This window comes from Triticum aestivum, chromosome 6A (assembly GCF_018294505.1).
Source record: "Triticum aestivum cultivar Chinese Spring chromosome 6A, IWGSC CS RefSeq v2.1, whole genome shotgun sequence".
Lineage (NCBI taxonomy): Eukaryota > Viridiplantae > Streptophyta > Magnoliopsida > Poales > Poaceae > Triticum > Triticum aestivum.
Window position 1 is genome coordinate 512,660,161 of NC_057809.1, and position 9,726 is coordinate 512,669,886.

Consider the following 9,726-nt stretch of genomic DNA (forward strand, 5'->3'; position numbering starts at 1 on the left):
GCAAGAAACAACAGATCGAGAGCCAAGCTAGCGTATTTGCTCCTTGGTCATCGAAACCTAGCAATACCACATCAATTGGACTAGGCTTTACCTTCACCGCAAGGGGCCGAACCAGTATAAACCTCTCATGTCCTTTGTCCCGATTAACCCCTTTAAGCTTCCTAGTTGCGATGGCTCCACGACTAAGTCCTTTCACTAGGACATCTGCCGTGACAATTCCATGACAGTTGGTGCCCACCGTGGGGCCAGCGCACGGTGGATTTGAGTTCTTGAAGGGCAGCTTCGAAAGGCTCAAAGGATATGCTGTGGGCCGGATGACCAAGAGGCGTCGCGGCAAGCTCTACATCGACAACGCAGGCTGGGGCCCCGACGCGGGCACAATCGAGTACGGGTACCGGGTCCTCTTCGGCAGAATCCACGTCTTCATCGGCCGGATCGGCGAGCTGGGCCCTGAGCCGGACATCTGCACTGACCTCATCGAGACGGCTTAGCTTGCGAGACCCGCCCGGACTCAGCCCGCTGTGAGGCGTGCCTTCGTGGGTTGCATCCATGGAGGGGAGCTTTCTGAAGGATCTGTGGATGGCGGTGAGATGACCATCCACTCAGATGGTGAGTCATCCACAGGTGAGACGGATTCTTTGTATCAACTACAAGATGGTGGGCTTGGGGGATGTTCCGATGGCAGCAGTATTCCGGACCCCTTTGAGCCGCCGAACAGAGCGGGGATCTTCATGACTGGTATGTAGCCCGCTCAAAACTCTACGACTGCGGCAGCAATAACCACCGGGTCAGCAGCGGCCGGGGCAGGAGGCCCCGCCCGCCCACCGGCTCAGGTGCTGATGGATCTCATGGATAGGATGACGACCCTGTTGACTGCCGTGATTGAACCGGCGGATCAGGCTCAGCATGATGCAGAGGTGGCACAATTGCGTGAGGAGGTAGCACAAGCCAAGGAAAACTTGGCGGCGGAGGACGCCAGGATGGCTGCCGAGCGGGTGGCTTTGGATGCTCGGGCTCACCAGCTCCAATCAGAGGCCTTTCGGCTCACGATGGATCTAACGCATCGAACGAGGTCATGAGGAGAAGGCATCAGAAGACTCAATCACGTCTGCCTCTGACTTACGATCCTAGGAACCTCTTCCACACACCCGGTGCAGGTCCCAGTAACCCGCCGGAGGCGAACCGGATTGCAACACCCGGGGCTGGGGCGCCGTTTCAGCCACGTAAATTGGAACCCCCTCGTGTGAATACTGCTCCGCCTCATTATACACCGACAGCACCGGGTCATTTTTCTAACCCTTTGGAGAATCTGATCACTGCATCGGCACGTTTGGCGGCTCCCCCGATGGAAGGCGACTCTTCGACGACGATCGAAACACGAAGGGTCAGAGAACTTCTTCAGACGGCTCTGGCACAGTAGGAGGGGCCGGGTCAACCACAATTGTGGGTTACTTAAATAAAAGCCCGAAGAGTATACAAGGTGACGATTTATAATAAGGCTTATAATAGGCCCAAGCCCAGAGGTGGCTTAAGGCCCGTAAGTATAAACCACCATGTATGAATAAGACTTGTAAAGTAAGGCATGTAAGAGATGTCACTGAGCCGGACACGTTGTATGAGCCGTCTGGGACTCTGTAGGCCGGAGGGCGTCAACCCGGGTATATAAGGGGACGGCCCGGTGATGGCTTAGGGCAAGAAACAACATATCGAGAGCCAAGCTAGCGTATTCTCTCCTTGGTCATCGAAACCTAGCAATACCACATCAACTGGACTAGGCTTTACGTTCACCGCAAGGGACCGAACTAGTATAAACCTCTCGTGTCCTTTGTCCCGATTAACCCCTTTAAGCTTCCTAGTTGCAATGGCTCCACGACTAAGTCCTTTCACTAGGACATCTGCCGTGACAATTCCACGACACTACCTGTGTCGGGTTATCAAGACCATGTATTTCTTCAATAGGTGGTAAATTCTTAACATCTTCAGCTTTAATACCTTTTTCTTTCATAGATTTCTTTGCCTCTTGCATATCTTCAGGACTGAGAAATAGAATACCCCTTTTCTTCGGAGTTGTCTTAGGAGTTGGTTCAGGAAGTGTCCAATTATTTTCATTACTCAACATATTATTCAATAGCAATTCAGCTTGATTAACAGTTCTTTCCCTAAAAACACAACCATCACAACTATCCAGGTGGTCTCTGGAAGCATCAGTTAGTCCATTATAAAAGATATCAAGTATTTCATTTTTCTTGAGAGGATGATCAGGCAAAACATTAAGTAATTGGAGAAGCCCCCCCAAGCTTGTGGGAAACTCTCTTCTTCAATTTGCACAAAATTATATATTTCCCTTAAGGAAGCTTGTTTCTTATGAGTGGGGAAATATTTAGCAGAGAAGTAATAAATCATATCCTGGGGACTACGCACACAACCAGGATCAAGAGAATTAAACCATGTTTTTGCATCATCCTTTAATGAGAATGGAAACAACTTAAGGATAAAGTAATAGCGAGTTTTCTCATCATTAGTGAACAGGGTGGCTATATCATTTAATTTAGTAAGATGTGCCACAACAGTTTCAGATTCATAGCCATAAAAAGGATCAAATTCAACCAAAGTAATTAACTCAGGGTCGACAGAGAAATCATAATCCTTATCGAAAATAAAGATAGGTGAAGTAGAAAAAGCAGGGTCATATTTCATTCTAGCATCCAAAGACTTTTCTTTAAGCTTAACTAATAATTTCTTAAGATCATATCTATCATTGTAAGGTAAAAAGTCTCTAGCAGTTTCTTCATCCATAACATAACCCTCAGGCACAACAGGCAATTCATATCTAGGGGGAGAATCTTCATCGTCACTTTCATCAATATTATCGGTTTCAATAATTTCATTCTCTCTAAGCCTAGCAAGTTGTTCATCAAGAAATTCACCTAGTGGCACAGTATTATCAAGCATAGAAGTAGTTTCATCATAAGCATCAAGCAAAGCAGAAGTGGCATCAACAATAACATGCGACATATTAGAATGAATAGCAGGAGTAGTTGTCGCAAGTTTACTCAAAACCGAAGGTGAATCAAGTGCAGAGCTAGATGGCAGTTCCTCCCCTCCCCTCGTAGTTGAGGGAAAAAACTTGGTTCTTTTATCTTTCAAGTTCTTCATAGTGATCGGCAGATATAAATCCCAAGTGACTCAAAGAATAGAGCTCTTCTCCCCGGCAACTGTGCCAGAAAATAGTCTTGATAACCCACAAGTATAGGGGATCACAACAGTTTTCGAGGGTAGAGTATTCAACCCAAATTTATTGATTTGACACAAGGGGAGACAAAGAATATTCTCAAGTATTAGCAGCTGAGTTGTCAATTCAACCACACCTGGAAAACTTAATATCTGCAGCAAAGTATTTAGTAGCAAAGTAGTATGATAGTAGCGGTAACGGTAGCAAAAGTAATAGTTTTGGTTTTATAGCGACTGTAACAGTAGCAACGGAAAAGTAAATAAGCGAAGATCAATATGTGAAAAGCTCGTAGGCAATGGATCAGTGATGGATAATTATGTCGGATGCGTTTCCTCATGCAATAGTTATAACATAGGGTGACACAGAACTAGCTCCAGTTCATCAATATAATGTAGGCATGTATTCCGAATATAGTCATACATGCTTATGGAAAAGAACTTGCATGACATCTTTTGTCCTACCCTCCCGTGGCAGCGGGGTCCTATTGGAAACTAAGGGATACCAGACCAAAGCATTAACACATAGTGAATACATGAACTCCTCAAACTACGGTCATCACTGGTAAGGATCCCGATTATTATCACTTCGGGGTTAACGGATCATAACACATAATAGGTGACTATAGACTTGCAAGACAGGATCAAGAACTCACATATATTCATGAAAACATGATAGGTTCAAATTTGAAATCATAGCACTCGGGCCCTAGTGACAAGCATTAAGCATAGCAAAGTCATAGCAACATCAATCTCAGAACATAATGGATACTAGGGATCAAACCCTAACAAAACTAACTCGATTACATGATAAATCTCATCCAACCCATCACCGTCCAGCAAGCCTACGATGGAATTACTCACGCACGGCGATGAGCATCATGAAATTGGTGATGGAGGAAGGTTGATGATGACGATGGCGACGGATTCCCCTCTCTGGAGCCCTGAACGGACTCTAGATCAGTCCTCCCGAGAGAGATTAGGGCTCGGCGGCGGCTCCGTATCGTAAAACGCGATGAATCCTTCTCTTTGATTTTTTCTCCCCGAACGTGAATATATGGAGTTGGAGTTGAGGTCGGTGGAGCGTCAGGGGGCCCACGAGGCAGGGGGGCGCGCCCAGGAGGGTAGGCACGCCCCCACCCTCGTGGACAGGGTGTGCCCCCCTGACATTGATTCTTTCGCCAGTATTTTTTATATATTCCAAAAATATTCTCTATTGATTTTCAGGTCATTCCGAGAACTTTTATTTCTGCACAAAAATAACACCATGGCAATTCTGCTAAAAACAACGTCAGTCCGGGTTAGTTCCATTCAAATCATGCAAGTTAGAGTCGAAAACAAGGGCAAACGTGCTTGGAAAAGTAGATATGATGGAGACGTATCATAGTTGAACGTCTTATTGATCCAACCGATCAAGTACCGAACGCACGGCACCTCCGTGATATACACACGTTCAGCTTGGTGACGTCCCTCGTACTCTTGATCCAGCTAAGGCCGAGGGAGAGTTTCATCAGCACGACGGTGTGATGACGATGATGATGAAGTTACCGACGTAGGGCTTCGCCTAAGCAGTACAACGATATGACCGAGGTGGAATTCTATGGAGGAGGGCACCGCACACGGCTAAACAATCAACTTGTGTGTCTATGGGGTGCCCCCTCCCCCGTATATAAAGGGGTGGAGGAGGGGGCCGGCCGGCCACCTTGGGTGCGGCCCCAAGGGGGGAATCCTACTCCTACTAGGAGTAGGATCCCCCCTTTGCTAGTCCGACTAGGAGGGGGAAGGAAGGGAGAGAGGGAAGGAAGGAAAGGGGGGCCGGCCCCTCCCAAATTTGGATTGGGCTTGGGGGGCGCGCTCCTCCTCTTGGCCTTCTCCTCTCTCTTCCATTAAAGCCCATGTAGGCCCATTAAGCCCCGGGGGGTTCCGGCAACCTCCCGGTACTCCGGTAAATGCCCGAACTCATCTGGAATCATTCCGGTGTCCAAACATAGCCTCCCAATATATCGATCTTTATGTCTCGACCATTTCGAGACTCCTCGTCATGTTCGTCATCACATCCGGGACTCCGAACTACCTTTGGTACATCAAAACAAATAAACTCATAATACCAATCGTCATCGAACGTTAAGCGTGCGGACCCTACGGGTTCGAGAACTATGTAGACATGACCGAGACTCACTTCCGATCAATAACCAATAGCGGAACCTGGATGCTCATATTGGTTCGTACATATTCTACGAAGATCTTTATCAGTCACACCGCATAACAACATACGTTGTTCCCTTTGTCATCGGTATGTTACTTGCCCGAGATTCGATCGTCGGTATCTCAATACCTAGTTCAATCTCATTACCGACAAGTCTCTTTACTCGTTCCGTAATGCATGATACCGCGACTAACTCATTAGTCACATTGCTTGCAAGGCTTATAGTGATGTGCATTACCGAGAGGGCCCAGAGATACCTCTCCGATACACGGAGTGACAAATCCTAATCTTGATCTATGCCAGCTCAACAAACACCATCAGAGACACCTGTAGAGCATCTTTATAGTCACCCAGTTACGTTGTGACATTTGATAGCACACTAAGTGTTCCTCCGATATTCGAGACTTGCATAATCTCATAGTCATAGGAACATGTATAAGTTATGGAGAAAGCAATAGCAATAAACTAAACGATCATAGTGCTAAGCTAACGGATGGGTCAAGTCAATCACATCATTCTCTAATGATGTGAACCCGTTCATCAAATGACAACTCATGTCTATGGTTAGGAAACTTAACCATCTTTGATTAACGAGGTAGTCAAGTAGAGGCATACTAGTGACGCTCTGTTTGTCTATGTATTCACACATGTACTAAGTTTCCGGTTAATACAATTCTAGAATGAATAATAAACATTTATCATGATATAAGGAAATATAAATAACAACTTTATTTTTGCCTCTAGGGCATATTTCCTTCAGTCTCCCACTTGCACTAGAGTCAATAATCTAGATACGTAGTAATGATTCTAACACCCATGGAGTCTTGGTGTTGATCATGTTTTGCTCATGAGAGAGGCTTAGTCAACAGGTCTAGAACATTCAGATCTTTATGTATCTTGCAAATCTCTATGTCTCCCTCCTTGACTTGATCGCGGATGGAATTGAAGCATCTCTTCATGTGCTTGGTTCTTTTGTGAAATTTGGATTCCTTTGCCAAGGCAATTGCACTAGTATTGTCACACAAGATTTTCATTGGACCCGATGCACTAGATATGACACCTAGATCGCATATGAACTCCTTCATCCAGACTCCTTCATTTGCTGCTTCCGAAGCAGCTATGTACTCCACTTCACACATAGATCCCGCCACGACGCTCTGCTTGGAACTGCACCAATTGACAGCTCCACCATTCAATAAAAATACGTATCCGGTTTGTGACTTAGAGTCATCCGGATCAGTGTCAAAGCTTGCATCGACGTAACCGTTTATGTTGAGCACTTTGTCACCTCCATAAACGAGAAACATATCCTTAGTCCTTTTCAGGTATTTCAGGATGTTCTTGACCGCTGTCCAGTGATCCACTCCTAGATTACTTTGGTACCTCCCTTCTAAACTAATAGCTAGGCACACATCAGGTCTGGCACACAACATTGCATACATGATAGAACCTATGGCTGAAGCATAGGGAATGACTTTCATTTTGTCTCTATCTTCTGCAGTGGTCGGGCATTTAGTCTGACTCAACTTCACACCTTGTAACACATGCAAGAACCCTTTCTTTGCTTGATCCATTTTGAACTTCTTCAAAACTTTATCAAGGTATGTGCTTTGTAAAAGTCCAATTAAGCATCTTGATCTATCTCTATAGATCTTGATGCCCAATATATAAGCAGCTTCACCGAGGTCTTTCATTGAAAAATTCTTATTCAAGTATCCTTTTATGCTACCCAGAAATTCGATATTATTTCCAATCAATACTATGTCATCCACATATAATATTAGAAATGCTACAGAGCTCCCACGCACTTTCTTGTAAATACAGGCTTCTCCAAAAGTCTGTATAAAACCATATGCTTTGATTACACTATCAAAGTGTATATTGCAACTCCGAGTGGCTTGCACCAGTCCATAAATGGATCACTGGAGCTTGCACACTTTGTTAGCACCTTTTGGATCGACAAAACCTTCTGGTTGCATCATATACAACTCTTCTTTAAGATATCCATTAAGGAATGCAGTTTTGAAATCCATTTGCCAAATTTTATAATCATAAAATGCGGCAATTGCTAACATGATTCGGACAGACTTAAGCATCGCTACGGGTGAGAAGGTCTCATTGTAGTCAACTCCTTGAACTTGTCGAAAACCTTTCGCAATAGGTCGAGCTTTGTAGACAGTAATATTACCGTCAGCGTCAGTCTTCTTCTTGAAGATCCATTTATTCTCTATGGCTTGCCAATCATCGGGCAAGTCAACCAAAGTCCACACTTTGTTCTCATACATGGATCCCATCTCAGATTTCATGGCCTCAAGCCATTTTGCAGAATCTGGGCTCATCATCGCTTCCTCATAGTTCGTAGGTTCGTCATGGTCAAGTAACATGACTTCCAGACAGGATTACTGTACCACTCTGGTGCGGATCTTACTCTGGTCGACCTACGAGGTTCGGTAGTAACTTTATTAGAAGTTTCATGATCATCATTAGCTTCCTCCCTTACTGGTATAGGAATCACTGGAACTGATTTCTGTGATGAACTACTTTCCAATAAGGGAGCAGGTACAGTTACCTCATCAAGTTCTACTTTCCTCCCACTCACTTCTTTCGAGGGAAACTCCTTCTCTAGAAAGGATCCATTCTTAGCAATGAATATCTTGCCTTCGGATCTGTGATAGTAGGTGTACCCAACAGTCTCTTTTGGGTATCCTATGAAGACACATTTCGCCGATTTGGGTTCAAGCTTATGAGGTTGAAGCTTTTTTCACATAAGCATCGCAGCCCCAAACTTTAAGAAATGAAAACTTCGGTTTCTTGCCAAACCACAGTTCATAAGGTGTTGTCTCAACAGATTTCGATGGTGCCCTATTTAACGTGAATGCAACCGTCTCTAAAGCATAACCCCAAAACGATAGCGGTAAATCAGTAAGAGACATCATAGATCGCACCATATCTAATAAAGTGCGGTTACGACGTTCGGACACACCATTACGCTGTGGTGTTCCAGGTGGCTTGAGTTGCAAAACTATTCCGCATTGTTTCAAATGAAGATCAAACTCGTAACTCAAATATTCTCCTCCACGATCAGATCACAGAAACTTTATTTTCTTGTTACGATGATTTTCCGCTTCACTCTGAAATTCTTTGAACTTTTCAAATATTTCAGACTTATGTTTCATCAAGTAGATATACCCATATCTGCTCAAATCATATGTGAAGGTAAGAAAATAACGATACCCGCCGCAAGCATCAACACTCATCGGACCGCATACATCAGTATGTATTATTTCCAACAAGTCTATTGCTCGCTCCATTGTTCCATAGAATGGAGTATTAGTCATCTTGCCCATGAAGTATGGTTCACAAGCATCAAGTGATTCCAAAATCCCATCAACATGGAGTTTCTTCATGCGCTTTACACCAATATGACCTAAACGGCAGTGCCAAAAATAAGTTGCACTATCATTATTAAACTTATATCTTTTGGCTTCAATACTATGAATATGTGTATCACTACTATCAAGATTTAGTAAAAATAGACCACTCATTAAGGGTACATGACCATAAAAGATATTACTTATATAAATAGAACAACCATTATTCTCTGACTTAAATGATTAACCGTCTTGCATCAAACAAGATCCAGATATAATGTTCATGCTTAGCACTGGCACCAAATAAGAATTATTCAGGTCTAAAACTAATCCCGAAGGTAGATGTAGAGGTAGCATGCCGATGGTGATCACATTGACTTTGGAACCATTTCCCATGCGCATCGTCACCTCGTCCTTAGCCAATCTTCGCTTAATCCGTAGCCCCTGTTTCGAGTTGCAAATATTAGCAACATAACCAGTATCAAATACCCAGGCGCTATTGCGAGCATTAGTAAGGTACACATCAATAATATGTATATCAAATATACCTTTCACTTTGCCATCCTTATCCGCCAAATACTTGGGGCAGTTCCGCTTCCAGTGACGAGTCCCTTTGTAGTAGAAGCACTCAATCTCAGGCTTAGGTCTAGACTTGGGCTTCTTCACTTGAGCATCAACTTGTTTGCCATTCTTCTTGAAGTTCCCCTTCTTCCCCTTACCCTTTTTCTTGAAAATGGTGGTCTTGTTGACCAGCAATACTTGATGCTCCTTCTTAATTTCTACCTCTGCAGCCTTTAGCATTGCGAAGAGCTTGGGCATCAAGTTCCCCTTCATTGACAGAGTTCTTCAATCATATTACTTAAGAACTCCCACTTAGATAGACATCCCTCTAATCATCTAAGTGATCACGTGATCCATATC